The sequence below is a fragment of the Protopterus annectens genome, chromosome 8.part0 (genome assembly GCF_019279795.1).
Source record: "Protopterus annectens isolate FY-2018-M chromosome 8.part0, PAN1.0, whole genome shotgun sequence".
NCBI lineage: Eukaryota > Metazoa > Chordata > Ceratodontiformes > Protopteridae > Protopterus > Protopterus annectens.
Window position 1 is genome coordinate 1,259,746,676 of NC_056741.1, and position 25,314 is coordinate 1,259,771,989.

The 25,314-nt window shown below is 41.1% G+C and overlaps 1 protein-coding gene across 5 annotated transcripts in view; it reads left to right on the forward strand.

The window, feature by feature from the left end:
- Positions 1 to 25,314, forward strand: part of LOC122809346 (catechol O-methyltransferase A-like) — a 321,593-nt gene that overhangs the window by 146,298 nt on the left and 149,981 nt on the right. The window contains exon 2 of one of the 5 annotated variants that reach the window (XM_044080759.1): positions 13,978 to 14,184. The exons of the other annotated variants lie outside the window; for them this stretch is intronic. The gene's annotated coding sequence lies outside the window, so the exon portion shown is untranslated. The remainder of the gene's footprint in view (positions 1 to 13,977; positions 14,185 to 25,314) is intronic. 5 annotated transcript variants of the gene reach the window in all.

Sequence of the window (25,314 nt, forward strand, 5' to 3'; positions counted from 1 at the left end):
GGATTTCTGGATGTAATAGGCAAGAAGGGAAAGTATATATTGGTGAGGTTAGGAGGGGGTGAGAGATAAAAGTTGTACGAGGAAAGCTTTAGCTGAGTGAATTACTGTGTTTAAGAATTGGAGAAGGAAGGAAACAGAATGAGGAGATGTATGGAGAGGAGCTTTGGGAGGGGGCAGTAAGTAGCCTGGGCTTGAAAGGAGGAAGGCCTGAGGTTTGGGGGATCTTGGAGTGTGTGTGTGTGTGTGTGTGTGTGTGTGTGTGTGTGTGTGTGTGTGTGTGTGTGTGTGTCTGAGAGAAATTGTGGAAGAAGAAGTTGTGTTGTATCTGTAATAAGCTGGGGTGTCAGGCTGCAGAAGGAGGTTCAGTACCTTAATAATAGGAGTAATGAAGGCTAGTGGGTCTCAAAGAACTGGCAGCAGTAAGAGTACAGGGAGTGTTGTTGAACTGTATTGTGGGATAGATTAAGTGATGGCGCTGGTCCTAAAACAATTGCATCTGGATTGGTTAAGTGGCAGAAGTGTTTCAGCTGTTTATGGAAGTTAATGATCAGTTGCAATGATTTAATATATTTGGGTTTTTCTCAAATTTTGGGGAACAATATAGAAAATGTGTTTTTGTGCATTTCAGGTTGGATAGTGGGAGACCATATTCAAGCTATGAGAGAAGGTTTTTTTCCCTGTTGCTGTCTGGCTGCTGGAGAGAGGAACTGAGACATTTTCATGGACCAGAAGATTAATTTATTAACTTTGGCTTTAGTACCATGTGTGTGATACTGGAAGTTAAGAGAAGGGTTAAGCTACATTCCAAGTTATCTGTTATATGGGACCATTTCTAGCAGTTGGTTTTGCTTGAAGGAAATGGATCAGGAGTCATATAATTTTAAGAGTTTTTGTGGAGTACCAAAGAGCAATGTTTTTTGTTTTTTTGGTGTTGAGTATTAGGTTGCATCTGATTAGCTAGTTGCATAGGGAGGTAAGGTCATGTTGAAGCTTCTGCTTTATGATGGCAGGTGTAGGGCCAGATCTGTAGTTGACCATGTAATTTGTGTACAGGAGAACTGGGAGAGTGCAGGTGCCCCAAGGTAGGTTGTTGTCAATGAGAGACAGAGACAGAGAAGAGAATAGGAGAAAGTACTGACCCTTTATAGACACCTTTGGAGATGTGAGCTAGAGGAGAGGATGTGGCTCCAATTTGTACCTTGAAGTGTCCGCAAGTCAGAAAGTCATTAAATCATAGGGCCACATCAGGACAAATTCTGACAGTTGATACTGAGTGTAGCAGGTGTGAAGATTGGAGGAAGATGGGTGAAGGCTGCCAGCCTAGTCAAACAGAATTTGATACATAATTCTATCAATTGTATAAATAAATGTAAAATACAGGCTTGTGTTTTTAAATGAAAGAAAACACTGTAAAATGTGAACTTCAAGATTGTTGCAACATTGCCATCTGCTGTAAGGAAAACCACGCCAAGCATTTCAAATGTATCTTTTGAAGCTGAAAAGATCTTATGAATCTCTTTGATGTTTACAAGTCGGCTCCAGTGAGTCTGGATGAAGGTTTCAGGCCCATAGTTTTAAGGTTAAAGTTAAGGGCCAGAATTTACATGTGGAAGGTGCTTTATTGCTCTGGTTTCAGCTAGAGTGTATATGTGAAATGCCTTTTATTGTTATAGTCTCCTGAGCAGGTGTTAGCTTGCTAAATAATGCAGTTTGTGGCCAGGGAACTCCAAACCTAAGTGTCAAAATGATGTAATTTGGGAGGGCCTCAGCAGAGCTGTTGGTTACGGTTTAAAAACTATTGTTCCGTGAGAGACTAAAACATTTTGATCTTGGACATCTAACCCAGCACTGCTTATGCTTTATGTATGTAAGTAGGATTATAGCACTGTGTTTTCTCTTAAGATTAGCTAAAGATTAAAAAGTTAGATTGTGTTTTTCTTTGACATCAGACCTGTCCTACTGTATTATTTTAAGTTTCTGTGTGATCTCCGAACTCCTAGATATCTCTGTGGTGTAGTAGTATTGTCTTGTGTTTTAATTATTTATTATTAAATATTTTAAAAACATTTACCTGTGGCTGGTTTGTGTAGAGATAAGCTCTAGAGTACATTGCATATTTATAGAGGTTATTGTAATAGGCCACTCTAAAATAAGCCTTAGACTGAATAGTCACATTACCAATTGCATAATAATATTGCACAGTAATAATTGGACACCCTTTTAAAGGCCTTTTAGTAGCTGATAATATTAGCTGGGTGGTGGCAGGAATTACTACTGTATGGTCTGGGTAATAGGGGCACAGCTGGAGAACCTGTGCCAGCATTTTACCAGGAGGGTCTGTGTGGTTGTTTAACCTCTTCTCAAAGTGTGTGTGTGTTCTGTCAGCTACTGGGGCAGGGACACGAAGCACTGGTTGGACAGAGAGGGTACTGGAGGCTTTAGCTTGCCCAGCTAGGCTGAGACCTGGACCCTATAGCTGTGCCAGTGGGGAGTCTTATTGGGGACATGGTGAGCAAGGGAGCAACCAGCCCCAGACTGACTGTGATCTCTGTGTGCACTTAAGGGAAGTTGTACTTTACTGTGTGTATTAGTTATCTTTTCCTTTTCTAGGAGATGACCTCCCTGGTGTTAGTGGTGAGGATTGAGGCTCCTTGACTGCTGGGTCAAGGCACGGTCGTCACAGCAGGAAACAGTTTTTGCCATTGTCAAAGGCTTTTGTTAGGTAAACAAAGCATGCACCGGTTAGTAATCCTTTATGGCTACCAATGAGGATGTTGTCTAAAGCGTATATAGGGTGGCCATTGTACTTGATCCCAATCAAAATCTGTGCTGTGTTAACTAAGTATTCTGTAAGGTTTTATGTAATGGACTTACTGGGTCTAGATTATCTATTTTTTTATTTTTTTTATTAGGGTTAGCTGGACTGAGATAGATCTAAAGTCATTACAACAAGTGCAAGTTTTGTTTTTGGGATTGGTCTGACTCTGTTGATTTTCCAACTTGAGTGCATTACGTTTATGGTGAGAAGTAAGTGCATAGGTGGTTTAGGTGGGTATAATGTGGTCTTTTGCTAACTGAATGAAACAGAAAGAATCAAGGATTGAGGTTGTCTTTTCTGGGGGGTATTTTGGGGGATGTTGTCAATGACCTCTGTGACAGGGAAATACTGCCGGCCCAGCTAACTGGAATTTTGTAAATCATTATATGTCATTTGTGAATATTAATATGATTTATATAGAAATGTAACAGAAGGAGATACTGCCAGCCCAGCTATCTGGAATTTTGTAAATAATTATATGCCATTTGAATATTAATATGATTTATATATAAGTGTGACAGAAGGAGATACTGCCAGCCCAGCTATCTGGAATTTTCTAAGTGGTTGTGTGTCATTCGTGAATATCAGCATGATGCAATTGCTTGTGTTACCACTGTATTAGAACTGTATGTCATATTGTACATACATGTGCGGAAGAGATGTTTTGTAAAATACTGAGCAGAAATGTATATACACATTTGTAACTGTTCAGATGTATATGTATTTTAACACTTGTACTGAAACACAAGAAGTTAACTTCAGAAGAATAGCTGAAAACTTAAATTACTTTATAACCACGTAATAAAAGAGATGTTGTCTTTCAGTTTCAGTGCAACATGAGACATAATGTCTTGAAATCAAAGTTTTTTTGTATTGTCTTTAAATGTGGGGGAATTTAAATTATTTTACGACTTCCACCATTTGCCAAAAGATCTAAGGTCTATGTGTTTTCTCAGGTAGATACTAAAAATCAATGGCTGTGAGCCTGGGAACTGATAGTCAGATGACAAGAAGTAATGTCATGCTGCCAGCTACCCCAGCAGTAATATCTGAAATATTAATTTAAGAACTCTCTGAGAGAGAGAGAGAGAGAGAGAGAGAGAGACTGAGCTTTTTTGGTGGCTAATATTTGTGAGCCATATTTAAGCTCAGAGAGTATTAGCATATTTATTTGGTGACACTGTGTGGGCTACTCCTAATAGCCTTGCTCTTGGTCAAGCTACCATTTGGATTAATAGTTACATTACACAGGAAGATTGGATACCCTTTGTTAAGGGCCTTAAAGTAGCTGATAAAGAGTTGGCTGGTGGCAGTAATAACTAACTTATAGTCTGGGCAAAAGGAGGCATAGCTAGTAAACCTGTGCCAGCCTTTCCTAGGAGAGAATGTGTGTGTGTAAATCAAATCTCAAAGAGTGGGTGTGTCAGCTACCTGGGCAGGGACATGAAAGCACTGGTTGGACAGAGAGGGTGCTGTAGGTCTTGGCTTGGCCACTCATTTGACATCTCAACTCTATAGCTGTGTCAGCGGGGAGTCTTACTGGGGATCTGGAGAAAGAGGCAGAAACCAACCCCAGACTGACTGTGGTCTCTTTGTGCTGTAAAATAGAAATTGCACTTTACTGTGTGTGTACTTGTCATCCTCCCAGTGTGCACATCCCCCACTGTTGCCAGTGGTGAGTATTGAGGCTCCTTGATTACTGGGCCAGTGGTGAGGCGTCACATGTTAACTGGTGGTAGTGGTGGGATAGCCACATATTAGGATTCAGTGGTGTGGATAATGAATTCCTGTAGTCTGTAAACAGTAGTCACTAAGGAAGGTATTTGTACTCTCAATCAGCCACATAGTGAACATTCAGAGTTTCATATAATATATATATATATATATATATATATATATATATATATATTTATTTTTTTTTTTTGGCTTACTTAGTCAGGGAGAGCAGACAAGGATGTCAGCATAGGAGTATGGCAAGCTGACAAGGAGCCTGTTGGCTAAGATGTGCCAAGCCAAAGGACTGGGGCATGCCAATCTGACTAAAGCAAAGATGATTGCGGCCTTAATCACAACTGCATCACAGCTCAGCAACCAGGAGGACAACTGGACTGGACTTGGGGAGGTACAACTCTCATAAAATGGACAATTCAACCTTTCTACAGAGAACTTATAAATCAGTCTGGAGTTAAAGAGATTTGAACTGGAGGCAAACATTTGGAAATAGAAGCAGCAGAGAGACTGAGATGTCTAGAAGCTGAGGAGAATGAGAGGCAGAGGCAACATGAAAAGGAGATGCTGACTCTTCACTAGGGTCTTGGAGGTAATGGGGAAGGGAGTAACCAAACCCCAGAAGCAACAAAGGTCAATACATTTCTTCCATAATTTACAGGCGGGGATAATTTTGAAAGGTTCATTCATATGTTTGAAAGGGTATGTAAACATTATAACGCTGACCAAGGGCTCTGGGTATGGTTCCTGACTCCCTTACTCCATGGTAAACCTGTAACTGCTATTTCTAAATTGTTTGATACTGACTGCTTAAATTGTAATACTGTTGAAAATTGTCTGTTAGAGTGTTTTAAGTTAACACCTAAAGCTTATAGAAAAATGTTTCATGAGTATAGAAGCAAAGCAGGTGAAAATGTGTGTGAATATATTGCTGAGTTAAGCACTTATTTTCATAGGTGGGTGAGTGGGTGTCAGGTCACCACTTTTGAAAGGCTGGCAGACCTTTTGGTGAGGGAACAAGCCCTTAGAACTTTGCCTGAGGACATGACATTCTGGTTGGCAGATAGGCAATGCAATACTGCGGATGAGTTCTAGAAGAAGGAGACCTATACCAAACAGGCAGGGCATCACTGCACAGGAAAGGGATACCCATTGCTGCTCTTGGGTCTAAGGAAACCCATGGTGGGCAGCCTAAACTGTCCCATCAGAGTCCAGCAGTAGCAGGGGAAACCACTAGTCCAGGTACATGTCCAGGATCAAGGGTTAAATCTTTTAAATGCAACCAGTGGGGTCATGTAGCACACAGATGTCCACTGAGGCAAGGAGGAGAACAAAAGCCAGTAAATGGGAATGACAGAATGCCAGCAGTAAGTTGTCTGGAGACAACAAGAGTACCAAACTACCACAAGAGTTTATATCCTATCTTAGTGGATGGGAAAGAGGCCACTGCTTAAAGAGACACAGCCTCTGACTTGACCATTGTGAAGCCTGCAATAGTTGAAGAGGAGCACTACTTGCTTCGGCAGTCTACTCCAGTCAGAGCTTTAGGAGGGACACCATTCCAGATACCTTTGGCTAGGGTTCATCTTGACTGGGAGGGTGGAAAGGGAAGCAAGCAAGTAAGTAAGTGTGTTTGAGGATATCACTGCAGATGTCCTGATAGGGAATGATTTTGATAATGCAGTACTTTCTGTGCATGCAGTGACACACAGTCAGGCTTGGAGATAAGCATGTGGGTCTGGTAGCCTGGGAGGCACCCAGGCAGACCACAGACTTGAAGACAGGACTGGTGTGGTGGTTACTTCAGGGAAGCAGCTACCCTGTAGCAATGAGACTGAAGGTGAGCCACACCTGCTTATGGGTAATGATGTTCCCTTGGACAGATTGACAGCAAGGGCAGAGGTGAGTAGTAGTATCCAGGCTGACAGTGAGGCACCACTGTGAGAGAATACCAGACTTCCTGTGGAAGGGGAGCTGGGAAGGGTTACAAAGAGAGAATTGAGACAAGCTCAGCTTTCAGACCCTACATTACAAGGCCTGAGGGAGGTAGCTAGTGAGGCAACTGATTCTCAAGGGAAGGGGGAAGCTGTATACTGGGACAAACAGTTACTGTATAGAGAGTGAACCCCTGAGGGAGGGCTAGAGGGTGAGAGAATGCAGCAGTTGGTATTGCCCACAGCCTACCATCTGGCACTTCTAGCCATAGCCCATGATATTCCCTTTGTAGGTCATATGGGCATAAAGCACACAAAGAGATGTATTATGCAGAACTTTTATTGGCCTGGGATTTCCAGAGATGTAACAGGGTACTGCAGGACCTGTGAGCAGTGCCAAAAAGTAGGCAAGGCAGGGGACAAGGTCAAAGCTCCTTTGATGCTTTTGCCTGTGATTGAGGGGCCATTTCAGAGGGTAGCTATGGATATTGTGGGGCCTCTAAGTACCCCCAAGTTCCACAATGAAGAAGTATATCCTAGTAGTAGTGGTTTATGCTATCAGATATCCTGAGGCAGTGGCTCTGTCCTCCATTGAGGCAGAAAAGGTGGCAAATGCTTTGTTAGAGATTTTCAGCAGGGTAGGTTTCCCAAAAGAAATACTGACTGACAGATGTGCCAATTTCATGTCAGACCTGCTGGCTTATCTTTGGAAGCACTGTGGAATGATGCACCTAAAGACCACGCCCTACCCTACCACACCCAGACTAATGGTCTTGTTGAGAGGTTAAACTCTACACTCAAGATCATGCTACAGGCATTTGCAGATCAGTTTAAGAGGGAGTGGGACAAATATTTGCCCCATCTATTGTTTGCTTACAGAGAGGTGCCCCAGAAATCCACAGGTTTTTCACCCTTTGAGTTGCTGTATGGGCATAGGATGAGGGGACATCTAGATTTGATTTGAGATGAGTGGGAGGATGTGTGACCCCCACTAGGAGCCTGTTGTGGCATATGTCCTAAACCTCAGGACAAGGCTCTGGGAACTTATGGGCTTGGCCCAGGAGAACCTAGCAGAAGCCCAACAGCAAAATAAGGTCTGGTATGACAGGAATGCTTGAGCTAGACAGTATGCTATAGGGCAGAAGGTAATGGCTCTCATTCCTGTCAGACACAACAAGCTGCAGGCAGCTTGAGTGGGACCCTTCAAAGTGGTAAAGAAGGTCAGTGATGTTAACTACATGGTAGAACTGCTAGGCAGGAGGCAGGGGCATAAATTGTACCATGTTAACATGATTAAACTTTACCATGATAGGGAGGCCATGGTGCTAAGTATTGGCAATAGGAGGCTGGAGGAGTCTGAGGGGGATCTTTCGCTACAGGCAGCAAGCCAACCAAATCCAAAATTACTATGGTGGAACCTACGGTTGCAGGCATATGATAGGATAGTGCAGCACTGTACTGGGGTCAGCAATGCCAAGGCAGCTGAAATCTCAAGACAGGGTATGGGGTAGTGTATTCCCAGATAGGCTCACCCTTTCAAGCTCATTTCTCAAGGGTCACTTGAAAAACTAGCTTGAGCCTTCAGGGGAGGTGACAAAGAGAAATACTGCCAGCCCAGTTAGCTGGAATTTTGTAAATAATTGTATGTCATTTGTGAATATTAATATGATTTATATAGAAATGTAACAAAAGGAGATACTGCCAGCCCAGCTATCTGGAATTCTGTAAATAATTATATATCATATGATTTACAATAGAAGTGTGACAGAAGGAGATACCGCCAGCCCAGCTATCTGGAATTTTGTAAGTGGTCGTGTGTCATTTGTGAATATTAGCATGACGCAATTGCTTGTGTTACCACTGTATTAGAACTGTATGTCATATTGTACAGACATGTGCGGAAGAGATATTTTGTAAAATATTGAGCAGAAATGTATATACACTATTGTAACTGTTTCGCTGTATATGTATTTTAACAATTGTACTGAAACATAAGAAGTTAACTTCAGAAGAATAGCTGAAAATGTAAATTACTTTATAACCACGTAATAAAAGAGATGCTATCTTTCAGTTTCAGTGCAACAGGAGACATAATGTCTAGAACTAGACATTTTTTTGTATTGTCTTTAAATTTGGAAAAATGTAATCTATTTTACGACTTCAACCATTTGCCGAAAGATCTAAGGTCTATGTGTTTTGCAGGTAGATGCTAAAATCAATGGTTGTGAGCCTGGGAACTGATAGTCAGATGACAAGAAGTGATGTCATGCTGCCAGCTACCCCAGCTGTAAAATTTGAAATATTAATTTAAGAACTCTCTGAGAGAGAGAGACTGGGCATTTTGCATTTTGTCTTTGACCTGGCAGCATCAAATGGAAGACTCACTCACCACATCTGTCTTGCCGGGGTCTGTATAAGTAAGTTAACTAGGGTACAGTAATTTCTCTTAGTACAGACAGGAATATAGTGACGCATACCTTAGCTTTTTTTTCTTTATTTGAGACTGTCCTGCAATGTTGTTTTAAACATTTCCTGTGATTTTGAACTCTGATGTAACTGTGATTATTTACGGAGTATTTTCTTGTTCTTTTATTATTTATTATTAAATATATGTAAACCATTCATGGTGGCTAATATTTGTGAGCCATATTTAAGCTCAGAGAGTATTAGCATATTTATTTGGTGACACTGTGTGGGCCACTCCTAATAGCCTTGCTCTTGGTCAAACTACCTTTTGGATTAATAGTAACATTACACAGTAAGATTGGACACCCTTTGTTAAGGGCCTTAAAATAGCTGATAAAGAATTGGCTGGTTGCGGTAGTAACTACCTTATAGTCTGGACAAAAGGGGGCATAGCCAGTAAACCTGTGCCAGCTTTTCCCAGGATTGTGTGTGTGTGTGTGTGTGTGTGTGTGTGTGTGTGTGTGTGTGTGTGTGTGTGTGTGTGTGTGTGTGTGTGTGTGTGTGTGTGTGTGTGTGTGTGTGTGTGTGTGTGTAAATCAAATCTCAAAGAGAGTGTGTGTGTGTGTGTGTGTGTGTGTGTGTGTGTGTGTGTGTGTGTGTGTGTGTGTGTGTGTGTGTGTCAGCTACTTGGCAGGGACACTAAACACTGGTTGAACAGAGAGTGTGCTGGAGGTCTTGGCTTGGTCACACAGCTGAGATCTCAATTCTATAGCTGTGCCAGTGGGGAGTCTTACTGGGGACCTGGAGAAAGAGGGAGAAACCAGCCCCAGACTGACTGTGGTCACTGTCTGCTTTTAATTGAAATTGCACTTTACTGTGTGTGTACTTGTCATCTTCCCAGTGTGTACATCCCTCACTGTTGCCAGTGGTGAGGATTGAGGCTCCTTGATTACTGGGTCAGTTGTGGGGTGTCACAACCTCTTCTATTTTTTTGTATTATTTTAAAGTAGAATTAGGGGGTATCTGAAATAGGGTCATGATGTGTAAATGAGGTATACAGCAATTACAAGGGAGATATGCTATAAATGCAGAGATGCACTCCTCGTATTTTCTATAATCTGGGTTTTCAGTAACTACATAAGAAAATGGATAGTGAAACAAAAATGCTAGTTAGTATTGTAAGAACAGTTGCTGTCACTGACCGTCTCCTTCCTCTCCCTGTTACCTCCACTAAATGACTATAATAACTTGAAGCCATCTGACATTATACCAGTCCGCCTTATTTTGGAACTACATTGTGCATCTGTCCATGTATTCTAGGAAAGTTTGTTTAAATCACTGAAATGATTGGGTAACCCTCCTCCCCACAGGAAAGTGCTTGCATTCCTGAAATTACTATGCAAACTTTCATTATCAGTAACACTATTCCACAGACTAATGACCTACATGACCTTGGACAAACAGCAACATTGGTGGAGTTTTGTTAAATAGAAGGAGGTGCTGTTTACTGTGCACTAAAGGATGAGACTGAAAATAATTATAGAAAAAAATGATGTGGGAGGATTGCAGTTTGGTGTTTAGTGTAAAGTGGTCCTTGTGCTTTCTAGCCTTGCAGTAAGTACTTGTTGCTTGAACTATAAGTTAGTCATTTTGATAGCCTTTTTGCCTCTGTTTCGTATATTTGGTGGCTTAACTTCACCAGCAGATAATGGTGCATGTACTGTCAGAATGGGCAGGCTGGCACGATCGTTACTGAGACCAGGCCATCAAATATGGCTCAAGCAAGTCTGTAGACATCACCGGAGCATCCAGTTCATGGACTAAAGCAGCAGCATAAGATAAGAGTGGTTATCAGAGTGAGGGCTGTTAGATACCTGTATCATCTGGCATACTTCTTATATTACTATTTGCTATCATTTCTGACCCTCCAAGGGATCTGTACTGCCACATGAGTTAGCACTTATAGTATGTCAGTGAGTGAAATGACAAATATAGCATTGACAATTAATTATCACATGTGAGTGCACGTTTCCATGTCTAACACACACAGACACACACACACACACACACACACACACACACACACACACACACACACATACACACACAGACACACATACACACACACAGCTGAGATTATACTGTCAGCCTTCATTAGTGCAGTTTACATTCCTTAATTCAGGGACAGAGAGAGAGAGAGAGAGAGAGTGTGTGTATGTGTGTGTGTGTGTGTGTGTGTGTGTGTGTGTGTGTGTGTTGGGACTCAGAGCAAATGTGAGAACAGATGGCTTTTAATTCACTGCAAAACCACAGTTCAAAATTTATAAACTAGTTAGTTTTATCAAAATGTATAATTAGAGCAGAACAGAAATACACAGAATATGCACTCAAATGCATGCATATCAACATGTTCACATTTGATAAATGAAAATACACAATACAAACATACCACTTAACTATTCATAATTTTGCAGAATGTCCCTGATTTTTGCCCTTTACCTCATAACATATTTGATTTTTTTGGTAAGTCACTGAGAATTACAGTTAATAAGTAATGCTAGACATTAGAATTTCATACTTCTTATTTTACAGAAAATGCATATTGATGTAAAACCTGTTGTTCTATTAACTTTTTAAGTTAATCAATATTTAAAAATTATCCCAGATTTTGTGCCTTTGCCCCCCCCCCCCCATTATTTTTGGCTTTGTTCAGAATTCTTGAGCAAAGAAGTTGAGAGGTATGCTTACAAGTCCCTCATAAAGCCATACACATGGCTGACAAAATCATGTTGGGGAACATTAAGCAGAAAACCTTGGCTTGAGATGATTGTCGCAGTTGAAGTGACACCCCGACCCCATGTGCAAAAAATGGGAAAAAGGGGTTGAGGATGGATGGATGGTGTGTTTATCACCACACAGATGTGTTAATGCATCTTGTCTGTCACTTTCTTTCCCAGCCTAAGCATCAAAGTACTTGTCTAATTCATTTCTAGCTTTTTCAGGACAGATTTATCTGAAGAAGCAATAAAAAATATTTGATTAACAATAGGCCCCACCTCAAGCACTTCTCCCTGTCTCAGAGATACTTAACCTGATTCGATATAGTTAATGATATGGGGCCATAACCCCACAAGGTGTTGAGAGACACTGAAGTCATAATCTCTCACAGGAAAATTCAGTATAAGTAAGAATTCTGTGGTCTTGGATACATGGAGGCACACAGATTTTAGTCCTGAATGTTCCCATTATTAGACACCATCCAATATGGTGTAAGGATATTATTTTACAATAGTTTACAGCTTTAATAGTCTTAAGTTTGGCCATTTATTTGGAAGAATTACACTAGGAAATAGTGAAAAAATATTCTATGCCTTCATTGTCGGGATCTCCCAGGGTGCATTTGTTTTAGACAATAGAATCATAAAAGTCAAAGGCTAATATTAGTTCTCATTTGGGATTTGAACCCAATACTTCCAGCAAACCATGCTGTTGCCACTGCTTCAGACCAACAAGTATGTGTGTGTGTGTGTGTGTGTGTGTGTGTGTGTGTGTGTGTGTGCGTGTGTGTGTGTGTGTGTGTGTGTGTGTGTGTGTGTGTGTGTGTGTGTGTGTGTGTGTGTGTGTGTGTGTGATTTGACCTTAATCACCATGCTGAAAGCAAAAGGCTCTTAAGGGAAAACTCAACACCTGTATGTCCAGAGGCTCTTTTTTGTCCACCAGCAGTAATACCTGCATGGTGTGCTGGAGGTCTTGGGTTTGAATCTCATATGAGAACTAATATATTTTCACTTTTATGATTCTAATAGCACCTAAGCAGTGTGATTTTTCTGTATCTGCATGTGTGTGTTTGTATTTTGGCCTTAGTCACCACACTATGGGTTTCCTAGCCAAATGGATAAGATTCTCAAAGGAAAACTTGATACCTGTCTGTCCAAAGGCTCTTGTTGACCAGTGGCCCTGCAGCACAGAAGTGAAATGATAATATTAGCTCTCATTTGGCACAGGAACCCAAGACATCCATCCTGTGATGGGTCTTGAGTTCAGGTCTCAAATGACAGCTAATATTATCCTTTCACCTCTACGTTTGCAACAGTGTCATAGCAGAGGGCTTTCGGCTTTCTCTGTATTTGTGTGTGTTTGTAATTTGACATTAATCACTACACTGGGGGTTTCCTAGCTGAACAGATAATGCTCTTAAGTGAAACCCCAACACCTATCTATCCAGAGGATCTTGTTAGTTCAGCAGCAGTGACACCAGCACTGTATGCTGGAGGTCTTAGGTTTGAGTCCCAAATGAGCATTAACATTATCCGTTCACTTCTATGACTGAAACAGTGTCAAAGCAGAGGGCTTTGTCAGTATTTGTGTATGTTTGTAATTTGTACTTAATCACTATTCTGGGGGGTTCTCAGAAGGATGTGGCTCTTAAGTGAAATCTCACCACCTATCTGTTCAGCGGCAGTGACACTAGCATGGTATGCTAGAGGTCTTGAGTTCAAGTCCCAAATGAGAGCTAATATTATCCTTTCAGTTCTATGAGTCTAACAGTGCCTAAGCAGGGGCTTTCTCTGTATTTGTATGTGTGTATTTGTAATTTTGCATTCAGATAAGTACAAGTAATGGTTGTGGAGGAGAATATATTTGCTTTGCCTTGATCCTTACAAAACATGCTATAAGCCACCGTGAATTACTACATTGCTTACATTTTGTTATTTTATTTCAAATAGATTGCGTAATATTCTCAAATAAAGCTATCATTTTACTTTAAACAGTTTAAGTAATATTCTCACGACAAAAATTACACGTAAAAAACACTTGATTATTTTCATTCTTTTATTCCATATAATTTTCTGCTCTCCATACTGATGGCGATCATTTAGTATTTTATTAAAAAGATTTAGGGTTAAGATATGACTAAATGATAGACAGACTTTTTGATTAAGAGACATTATAATGATGTCTTTTCCAACAGATGTTCTTGAAGGGTTAAATTATATGCTACTCTCCAAAAGATTTTGCCTTGCAACCCCCTCCTTGCTCTACAACAGTCTTCTATTGTTCTTATAATGAAATGCGTGCTTATCATTCCAGGCATCACTTAACATTCATAGTCATTTTATGGCACTAGACTTCAGTTGTACCTTGAGCTATGCTTATGCAGTAGAAACTGAAAAGAACGGAACAGGAGCATTGCTTCGTTGCAGGTTGGCAGACGTGAGGATTCGGTTCAAGTGGGAAAGAAAAAAATAAATCCTGGCACAAAGCATTTGAAATCAGAAAGAATAAATAAAAATCCAGGTAAGTAAGGACTTGCATGTGTGCTGCTGTAGCATCTTATCTGGTCCTGTGAAGACCTTTAGTAAATAAAGATATAGTGCATTGATTGTCAGTAAGCATAACAGGGAGCAGGATGAATCATTATTTGAGTTTCTGCTGTCAACTGCAATGAGTTAAAGTAGTATCTAATTAATTTAGGCAATACTGATGATGTTTGTGTCTTCATTTTAGATTAAATCTTTTAAGTCACATATTTGGAGTTAATATATACTTCACATGAAGATATTAGTGTGGTGAAGGTAGCATTAAAAGATAGTTTGAAGGTACAAAAAACACATTTTGGGTGAAAAGGCTGAATAGTATAAAATATAAAATATATATACATACTGAATGTTTGATAGCATTGTCACTAGGCTTTGTACTTAGCTTCACAAAATGTTCTCATTTGATTAAAAAGCATAGGAGGATGCAGTTATGTGACTTGTGTGCAGTAAATACTATTTCCATTTTTTTATCATTTGTTAACTAACTTCACTAGGCCTAAATGCCTGTTTATTTCTAGAGGTGACCTGAGAGCATTTGCCAGGATAAATAATCACATGGTATTTAAGTGGAAGTCAAAGGAATCCAACCCAAGACTGCACAGTGAAGCTCATTAACTGTTCATAGCCATAACCCTTTGACCTTTACTGTCAGTTACTAGATATCCTAATCTAGGAGTGATCCTACTTTGATTTCTGTATGAAATGACAGGGTGTTATTTCTAATACAATGAATGCCACTGTTACTCTGAAGTCAGAAGACAGTGCTGTTTGAGTTGAAACACCTGATAAGCGTTGCAGTTTAAAACCATTTGAAGAGATCTTCCTTTCTTCACAGCCTGCTAGCCACCCAGAGGTGTGAACACTGGCTGTAGCTGATGCTCTTTATTGACAAAACACCCTAACCCCATGTGAAAAAATGAGAAAAAGGAGTTGGAGATGGATGGACGGATAGATGTGTGGATGGATGAATGGATGGATGGAGCACCAGAAGTGAACACTGCACAACACACACACACACACACACACACACACACACACACACACACACACACACACACACACTCTCTCTCTCACGCACATGTACATATTTGAGGTGAGTTCATTTTAGCACCTAATTTTTTAAATGTGGCATTAGCTTAGTGCACAAACATTATTCATGTAGTTATTGGCAATCTATCAATTAAACAGCAAAATAACTTCTATTTGGCAGTGAAACACCTTCTCATCAACTTCAGTATCAGCTACAGCTGATACCAGCTTTTGAGTTTTTTAACTTGACTTGCCATTAAGTTGCATACACTGGATAAGTAAGTGAATAATAGCTGTGTTTATGACATGATGCATCTGTTACAGTGTAACTGAAAAAGCAGGGGATCCAGTTTATTTTTTAAATGGGCCTCAATATATACTTTAAGTTCAGCAGTGTTCTTGGAAAATTATCTTCTTATCCCTAAACACATGCAAACACTTGTCAATAATAAGTACTGAATCAAGTTTTATAACAACCATTTATTACAGGTAGTTAACCAATACCCTTTTTTGATTTTATTATCATGGTTAGCCTCTGTTTTTCTAGCAGTTTAATTGGGTGCCAAGTTCTAAGAACAGGCATGTAGTCACAGAATTTAGGCAGAGCTACATTTCAACATTAGACCTCAGCAGCATTTGGACTTCATGTTTTTCATTGTTAACATTCTGTCTTGGTCATTCTATAGTCTGACTGTTAAGTAGAAAGCTCATAACAGAAAAAAAGAAAGCAGGGCAACTTTGGCATTCTTGTAAACAGAGAAGAAACTGGGAAACATATGTGTAAAGTAAAAGCACCCAAAACTATTTAAAATAAATGCAGCTCATTATTACCTATACTGTCAACAAATATGTCTTAATAAAAACAGATAAAAAATAATCAAACATCTCAGATGAAGATACCTTGTATGATCCTATTTCTGATGCCCAAGTCATTCATGAAAGTGTCCTTTGAGCAAATGCATGTACCAGTTACCAACATTTATGTGCTTGCTTTTTATGTATTCTTTTGGTTAGTAGGTATATGCATTTGTTCAATGGGCCCTTTTTGGCCTCCATTATCAGGGCACAAACAGTAGGATCAAACAAACCTATGAGCTAACTTTAACCAGCTTCACTTGAGACAAGTATGATGACTTTTGCTTATTTTTATTAACCTAAGTTGACTGGACTTGAATTAACTACATATCAAGAACTTGTTGGTTTGGTACTGGATTATAGTGGCTTGTAACTGCTTGTTTGCAATACCCTGCTCTCTTCCAGACTCGCTGACACTAAAGTGAATCAGAGCAGCAGACTTTGTAAATTTTATACCTCATTTATAACTTGTGTACCTTTAGAAAATTTAAGGCACATAATTTTAGTCTGTTAATTTGCACTTTATTGAAAGATTTAAACTGGTGTCACTTGACCAAAACACTAAACATACCGAAGAGGCATGCCCGACACTACAAATGTTTGCATGTGCAGCAAAGTTCATAGGTACAGTATGGGCTTTGTGAATAGGCCACACAGGGCCAGCACAGCATAGTGCCATTAATTTTATCAGTGAGATGGAGAATAAAGGGGTTAGGACAGCTAGAAGAGGGGTATATACAAACAGAGGAATACACGCAAGAGCAACCTGAGAGGAAGATGGTGTAGTAAAGATGGTTATTTTTTTTTCTTTGCAGGACAATGCAAGGTAGCAGGGCAGACAAACGTAAAAAGACAGAGGCATTTGGGGGGTTGGGCACAAAGGGGGGCAACAGTAGAAAGATGAATACAAAGGAAAGATAAATGATGATGGGGAGAATTGCAAACAGGATATGGGGGAGGAAGACACAAGGAAGGAGAACACCATGATGGGGATAAGGGGAGTATGGCAGATCTGCCAGACTGATCCACAGGAGAAACCACCCAGAAGGCAATCATCTCTGTGACAGACACCCTGGACAGGCCCTGCCCATGGTGGCCCAATAAACAGGCTGTGTGAATCTAGTAGCTGCACAGAGAGATGCTGCAGGGTGTGAAAGCATTCATCAAACTGCTGCCCCACGTCTGCTATCATTGAAGATCCCTCTAAGACACACCTAAATGAGGAGCCTCCTCCACTCCCCATTTGAAGGATGTCTACGGAATGCACAAGAGTGCCCTCCAGGCTATCTTCCACAGGAGTACCTGCATCCTTTTGCAGAGGAGTAGGCCTGGGATCCATAAGAGACTCAACAACAGGTACATGGGCTGGTGTGGGCCCAAGCCCAGGCAACTGCTGCCTTGCCATCACCTCCTCCACCAGCTCACCCTGTAGAGACAGAAAAACAAAGTAAAAAAGACAGCACATTAATACTCATTTATATGACACATTATCCTTACTTTAAATTTATTTATATTTATTTATTTATTTATTTATTGCAGTTTGTTAACCGGGAAAGTCCATTGGGCCAATGTAGCCCATTTTCAATGGAGGCCCGAGGAGAAAAGCTCCAGACAGAAAGACAATATTATAAAAACATTCAAAAGTAATAACTAAGTACAGCATTTTAAGATATTTACAAGAATAACAAATTAATGTTCAATTAGTACATCATAAATGGAGACAAAAGAATTATTTATGCAATGGATGTGTTTTAAATAGGATAGGATAAAGGGAGGTGTCAGGATTCAGGAAGAATGAGTACAGGAAAATTCCCAGAGAGAGGAGAGATAAGAGTGGGGTAAGGTTTTAAAGGAAGAGAGATTCTGCGTAGTTCTAATGTGAGGGGGAAGACAGTTCCCTAATCTAGCAAGGGAGAAGGATAGTAAGAGTTGTCCTGGAGAATGTAGAGGTTTGTAGAGTTCCAAGAGGTTTTGATTTGTGGATCTTAGCGTTCTATGTGGTTGGTAGACTTTTAAGAAAGAGGAGAGAGACGGGCAGCTAGAAGGTTTAAAAATGGCCTTGTGTGCTGTTGTTAGTTGAATGAAAGTTAGGTAGTTTGGGAGTTCCAACCAGTTTAGGGCATGGAGGGAGTTGCAATGATGAGTGGAGGATTTGGATCCTGTGGCAAACTTAGAAATTTGATTATAGCATGAGGATAGTTTAGATTTCAGGGTTGATTAGAGATTAGTGAGTAGTGGAGCTCCATATAGAAGAGAGGGGATGAGGTAGGTGGTGAATAGGAGTTGTTTGGATGAAAGAGAAAGGTAGCATCTGTGACGATAAAGCATTCCGAGCTTTTGATGTTTTTTGTTATATTGGTTTGTAGATGGATGTCGAATTTTAGCTGGTCATCAATAAGGATCCCCAGAGATTTTGCATGGGGAATTATTTCAATAGATGTCTTGTTCTGACTAAGCATAGAGAAGGATGCTTTGTCAATAGCAGTGTGTCTAGAAGGGGAAAAAAATCTTTATTTTGGATTTGGAGGCATTAAGGGCTAGATGGTTGTCAAGCATCCAGGACTCGGTGGAGGAGAAGGCCTCTTGATTAAGGTTTATTAATTTGGGGAGAGTTTTGGCGGAGCAGATGATAGTAGAGTCATCTGCATATTGGACGAGTTTAACATTGGGGATTTTTTGGTGGAAGTCATTAATAAAAATATTAAATAGTAAGGGACCCAATACAGACCCTTGAGGAACACCTGTTGGGTGTGAAGGAAAAAAGAAATACAGTTGTTCCATTTTAAAGCTTGTTCCCTGGCTGAAAGATGGCTGGTGAACCAGCTGATAGAAGAAGAGGAAAGGTTAAGATGAGATAGTTTAGAAAGGAGGAGCTTATGAGAGACAGTATTGAAGGCATTGGATAAGTCGAGGAGGAGGGTAGAAACTATGTTGCCAGAGTCTTGAGCAGAGTTGATTTCGAGTAAGGAAAGGAGGGCAGTGGTGGTGCTATGTCCTGGTCTAAACCCATGTTGTGTTGGAGTCAGTAGTTGGTTGTCAAGTAGGTAGGGTAAAAGTTGCAGGTGGATACATTTTTTGAGAATCTTGGAGATAGGGGATAGGATAGCTATTGGGCGAAAGTTGGAGATTGAAAAGTTGTTACCTCCTTTGTAGAGGGGGACGATGAAGGCTTTTATCCAGAGGAGTGGTAAGTAGGACTCTTGGATGGAGTGATTAATTAGGATGCTGATGGGAAGGGCTATGCCATCAGCAGCTAGTCTGAGAAAGTTGGATGGAATGTTATCTGGGGCATTAGAACAAGGTTTTAATTTTAGTAGGAGTTTTTTATAGTGTGGGTAGAAATTGACTTGAGAGTGAAAGGGGAGGACTGAGAGTTATTAGAGGTTTAAGCCATGGTTTTGGATATGTTGGAGGAGATATTATTAGGGAAAAATGAGGTAAGTTTGGCTATGGAATCAATGAAAAAGGAGTTGAATTGGGTAGCTAGGAGAAGGTCAGGAAAGTCTGGGTCAGGACAGGGGTTTTCTTTCTTGCATGGAGAGAGAATTGATGCAATGCTACTCCAGAATTTTTTTGGGTTGGTTTTATGGTTGTTTTGAAGTTTAAGATAGTAGGATTTATGGTTGATGGCTATTTTTTTACTTGATTTTGTAGCTGCTTGTATTCAGCAACAGAGTCGGGAATTTTGAATTTTTGATAGTATTTCCAGGTTTTGTCTTGGGGATGCATAAGGATTTTTGTCTCTTTGGTTATCCAGGGGGCTGTTTTGGATTTGAGTCTTCTGGTTCTGCAGGGGGCAAAGCAGTTAAGTAAATCAGACAAAACTGTACTGAAGTGTGAGACAACGGCGTCCAAAGGAAGGGACTTTAGAGGGTTTCAGTTTATCTGTTTTAAGGCATTGGAGAAGATTTGGGGATTGAAGTTTTTTATGGTGCGGGTTGTAATATATTTATGCTGAAGGAGGAGGGGGGAAGGGGAATGGTGTGCGAAGGCAGGGAGATGATCACTAAGGGAGTTGGAGAGAGTGCCACTATCAGAAATTCAGTTTGGGTGAGAGACTAATATCCAGTCGAGGATGTATCCTGCGGTGTTATCTTTATTTGGTCTAGTAGGAGTTTTGATTAGCTGTGTGAATTGATATAGGTTAATGCTTTGAGAAGAGATTGATGAATTAATGGAGGACCAGTTAATACTGACATCATCTAGGATTATTGTCTCATTATTTATGCTGGTGGTGAACCAGGAGAGAATATCTTCCAGAATAGGGATATTGTTGCCATGTGGTATGTACAGGGAGGCAATGCATAAACTTTTATTGTTGTTAACTTTGAGAAGGGCCAGGGTTAGCTCAGCAGTGTCAAATATGGGTATGGGCTTAGTATAGGGTGCCACTGTTAAGTAGGAGGAGAAGATTAAGGCTACTCCACCTTTCTTTTGGGATCTGTCATTTCTTATGAGTTTATAGTTTGGGGGTGTTATTTCAGTATCTTTTATATGTGGTTTTAGCCAGGTTTCTATGATAGAGAGAATATCAGGTTTGTTGTGGGAGATCCAGGCATGAAAAGTAGGTATTTTATTACAAAGGCTTCTGGCATTAAGTCTAGCAAGGAGAAGAGATTTGTGAGGAGGAGGTGAACAATTTGATTTTGGTTTGAAGTGGAGTTATGTGAAGGCCCTGGGTTAGGGTGTATATCTCCAGAGCGGAGGAGGAGGAGGGAGATTAGTTTAGAATAGAGTAAGGATAGGTATCTATGTTCTAAGGGGTTATAGGTTAGGGTATTAGAACCTAGGGAGCTTAGCTTGATTGATATGGGAAGTGGTTTACAGGAAACAAGGAAGAGTTTCCTTTTAAAGAGAAAAGATACATTATATTTATAGAGATGGGAAGAGATTTGGCCTGTGGAGGGAGATTATTTTTTAATATATACTGAAGTTGTGTGAAGGGGAGGAGAATAATGGAATTGTGATAGCTTAATGAGGTAGAGTAGGTAGAAGAGAATGAAAGACTGGAATAAAAACAGTAGAGCATGTGAAGGTTTTGCTTGCATGATAGGTGTTAGGTGAAGTTAAGTGAGAGGGATATTTAGGAGAGAGACAGAAAGTGATGGGAGAGGTGTAGGTTAAAAAGGTTAGTGTGTGGGTTTCCAGACAGAGATGTTGCAGGGTGAAAGGATGTGTTAAGCAGAGGGAAGTGGGTGGAACTAGGAAACAAGCTGAAGAAAGTGACAGTGATTAGTGGGAGGGAGGGGCTGATTATGATAGGGAGTTGTGGTGTGGGAGTGGCTGGATAGGTATAAAGTTAGATGTGCTGGGGCGGGTGAAATTTGGGGACAGGGTAGGGGAGTAGAGTAAACCCGTAGGGTGAACGTAGTGGGTAGAGCCAAGGAAGAGAGAAGCCACCCAAAGAAAAGTAATCAGTAATGAAACATAATCACCAAAAGCACCTGCTCTCATACCTCTCAACTCTCCAGATTTTTGCAGAATGCTCAGATTTTGCCTCATGTTTTTGGTCTATTCCTCCTGAAATTTATGGTTTCCTATGAATCACTGAGGACTTGAAAGTCACTAAATAATGACAGACATTTTAAGTTTTAGACTTAACATACTTCAGGAAATGCATGTTAACACAAAACCTGGTATTATATCAACTTTCTAAGTTTATAAGAGCAATAATTAAAATCTTTCCTTGATTTTTGGGCCTTTGTCCCACTATTATTGTTGGCTCTGCCCAGATATCTTAAGCTAAGAGGTTGAGAGGTAGGCCCCACTGTCTAGAAAGTCTGCCTAGCCTCCTCAAGCAGGATTCAAGATTTAATGCAACCTATTTTGGTGCTGTAAGACACAAAAAGGAATAGTACTGAGTAAAACACATCCTTGTTTAACAGAAGGAAAGTACAGTCAGAACAATGCAGTGCAAACCAATAACAAACTGCCTGAAGAAATGCGGCCTCTCTTTCCTCAACCTTTGCTAAGCATTGGTGGAGCAGGTCACTCTGTCTGAAACTGTACTGCTCGCAGAGCAGGTGATATTAGTCACATCACTCATATCCCTGGCAAGCAGGTGCCAGGTATGTATTTTATACATGGAGCCATCTTTGGCCCCCAGCAGGTGCTCCTTATAATCATTTTGTAGCAGATACAGAAAGATTTTTTATCCAGCCTACGGGTCAGAAGAAGGTGGACTCTGGTAGCCTAAAGTGCCCAACAACAAGTTAGGATACCACTTATTGTATATTATTAGGCAACACAAGTGTGTGTGAGATGTAATGAAAGAGTACTGCAGACAGGTGGAGGCATGGACCACACAGTGTTTGTGCACCAGCGTACCATACTCATGACCTCCTAACCCAGTAAATGGATGCAGTCGGGCCTTCTAGTGTTGACTATGACCGATAATGTATTGCATTATGGTTGTTGTTGTCTTTCGGCTTTTCCCATTTAGGGGTCGCCACAGTGGAACTCCAGTCCGCTAATGATTGGCAATACATTTTCACGAATGCCGAGGTGCCAGCTCGACGTTCAACCATCAATGAAGGCACGCCCATTTACGCATGTCTTTTGAACGCCCACCCAACCGCGGGGAGGACATGCAGACTCCACACAGAAGGCACTCCCCACACTCCAGCCAAGAATTGAACGGGAGAACCTCTTGCTGTGAGGCAACAATGCTACAGCTGCACCACCGCTGATGCAATGTATTGTATTATGGTAAGTCAGAAATTATCACACTAAATCACATTTCTAGCATAACCACTGCATTGTGAGACCCATTTTAGTAAGATAAAAAACAATGATTGCCATAGTACAGACATTGCACTGTAATCAGCATTGTAGGAATTGGAATGCAGAACTGGCTAACAATTTATATTGCCAAGGAGGCACACTGACAACAGCCAAGACAACTGGTACTGGACTAAAGGACTGCAGAGCATACATAAAGGGGACATGGAAGCAACAGGCCCTGATACTGGAAGTGGGACATGTGAGTTAAAAGAGCACAAAGGCATGTAAACTGTAGGGGCCCAGACTGTCAGGCTGCAGGACATAAGGTTATGACAGGTTACTGTCCTGTTGTGAGTGGGGACCCAGCCTGTTAGGTTGCAGAGCACAAACGTGTGTCAATTTACTGTCCTGGTGTAATGGGTGCTCATTCTGTTAAGTTGCAAAGCACAAGGGCATATCAAGTTTCTGTTCTGCTGTAATGAGGGGCTCACCCAGACACAGTCTATCATCTGCACACATTACACCACACATGCCACAGAAGATATGAGTACTCCTGCACCAATATGTCTCTGCATACTGTTGCTATGATGCTGCAAAATGGTGGGCAGTGTCACTTTATCAATTACTGCAGTATGGCACACAATGTGAATTTTGACAGCATAGTTGTACATGGGTATGTCATGGACAGGTAGAGGTACGCTGACATTGTTGAGACCATAGTTGCCTGCCAAGGACAGCCATGCACATGTATGCAGTGATCTACTTGTTTTGCATGGAAGTGTACATGCCCTGTCATGGGACCAAAGGAAATGTCCTGAAAACCTTACCTCACTGTAGGCATAAGTGTTACCGGAGGTTGTATGCACACATGATATATGTATCCTTGACAAGGGTAAAGCAGACAAGACATTCCACGATAAAGTGTGGCAGACATTTAACATCGGTGCTATGGGAGACCATAATAGAATCATAGCACTGGTGCACTGCAAAGTCACTAATATGATACTGCATGCCAGGATCAAGGCACAGGACAGATCCATTGCAGACAATGGAACAACAACAGAGAGGTATCTCACAGAAGTGGAGAAGTTCTTGGTGGTCCTCTCTGTGGCATGTGAGATACCTATCATACCTGGCAGTGGTATGGCTGTTGGAGCTGGGCTTGTGACAACTGGAGGAGTGTATATTGGAGATAAACCAGGTTAGTATTACCCTGTGCCTGTATGACTAATTGATTGTACAGTGTCCATCTAGTGTGCATGTTGTGTTCAGCAGAACACTTAATGCACATCTGCTCATTAGGAACATCAGAGCTGCACCTGTGACATCTGGCATTACAAAGTATTTACATGGGCTAACTATATTATTGGTATGTAGCTGTATGTGTCATGTATTGATGGGAGTGTCAGAGAAGTTCCACCATAGCCACAGACATACAGTCTTTGTGGTTTCAAATGTTCCACTGGGGGAGGGGTCCAGCACAAAGAATAGTTAAATGCTGGATGTCAGCAAGTCACCTGTGACTGACAATAATGACACTCTGTAAATGACATAGTGTAATGACACTTTGGTACTGTCAAGAACACTAACATTAGAGGTGCACACACACACACACACACACACACACACACACACACACACACACACACACACACACACACACACACACACACACACACACACATTACCCACTACAAAGTTACAGGATGAGAGCAGGATGAACTTCTGGCAGCAGCACTGGATAATATGTCCTTGTTACTCCAGGCAGACTACATAGGTGGCACCACCACAGTGGGCAACCATGAGCCACTTTGATTCTGAGGTGCATTAACCTTCCCCCAGCTGGGGAGAGAGGCTTGGAGGAGGCCATTGCTGCCATGATCTCATGATATTCTCTGATCTGGTGTTACCCTTAGGTATCAATCATTAGATTTGCTGTTCATTCATTCAGGCTCAGATGACTACTACGTACATCATGTCAGATATGATGAGTGAGCTGAATGGCCTTCATGAAGATCTGCACCCACTGCAGGAACTGTGTAATATTCTGCAATGCATGTAGGCAGACATTTTGTTTTGAGACATTCCTGTTGAGGTCATTGGTGGTCATGTTTATATCCACTAATGCCTTCATGAGGATGTTCACAAACACTCACCAGGTGATGCATGGTCACAGGCTAGATGTAAGCAAATGGCACACATTGTCCCAGAGACTGCATCGCTATCCTTCAGCCATGACTGCTTCCACCTCTTAGGAGTGGGCAATCCCATGGTCATGGCTGATGCTGTTCTGGATCTACCATATGGACAGCCCCTCAAGGCAACCACACTGGGTCCTGGAGATGTGTAGCATCCCGATCCCCTGTGTGCTAACTGAGGACAATGCTTAGCCATGGCCATTTACAGGGTTTCCTACATCATGGGCCACACCAGGGTGACCATACATGCTCCTGCAGTGCTATTCTATTCATAGGATAGGCTGTCTCCAGTCTTGATGCTG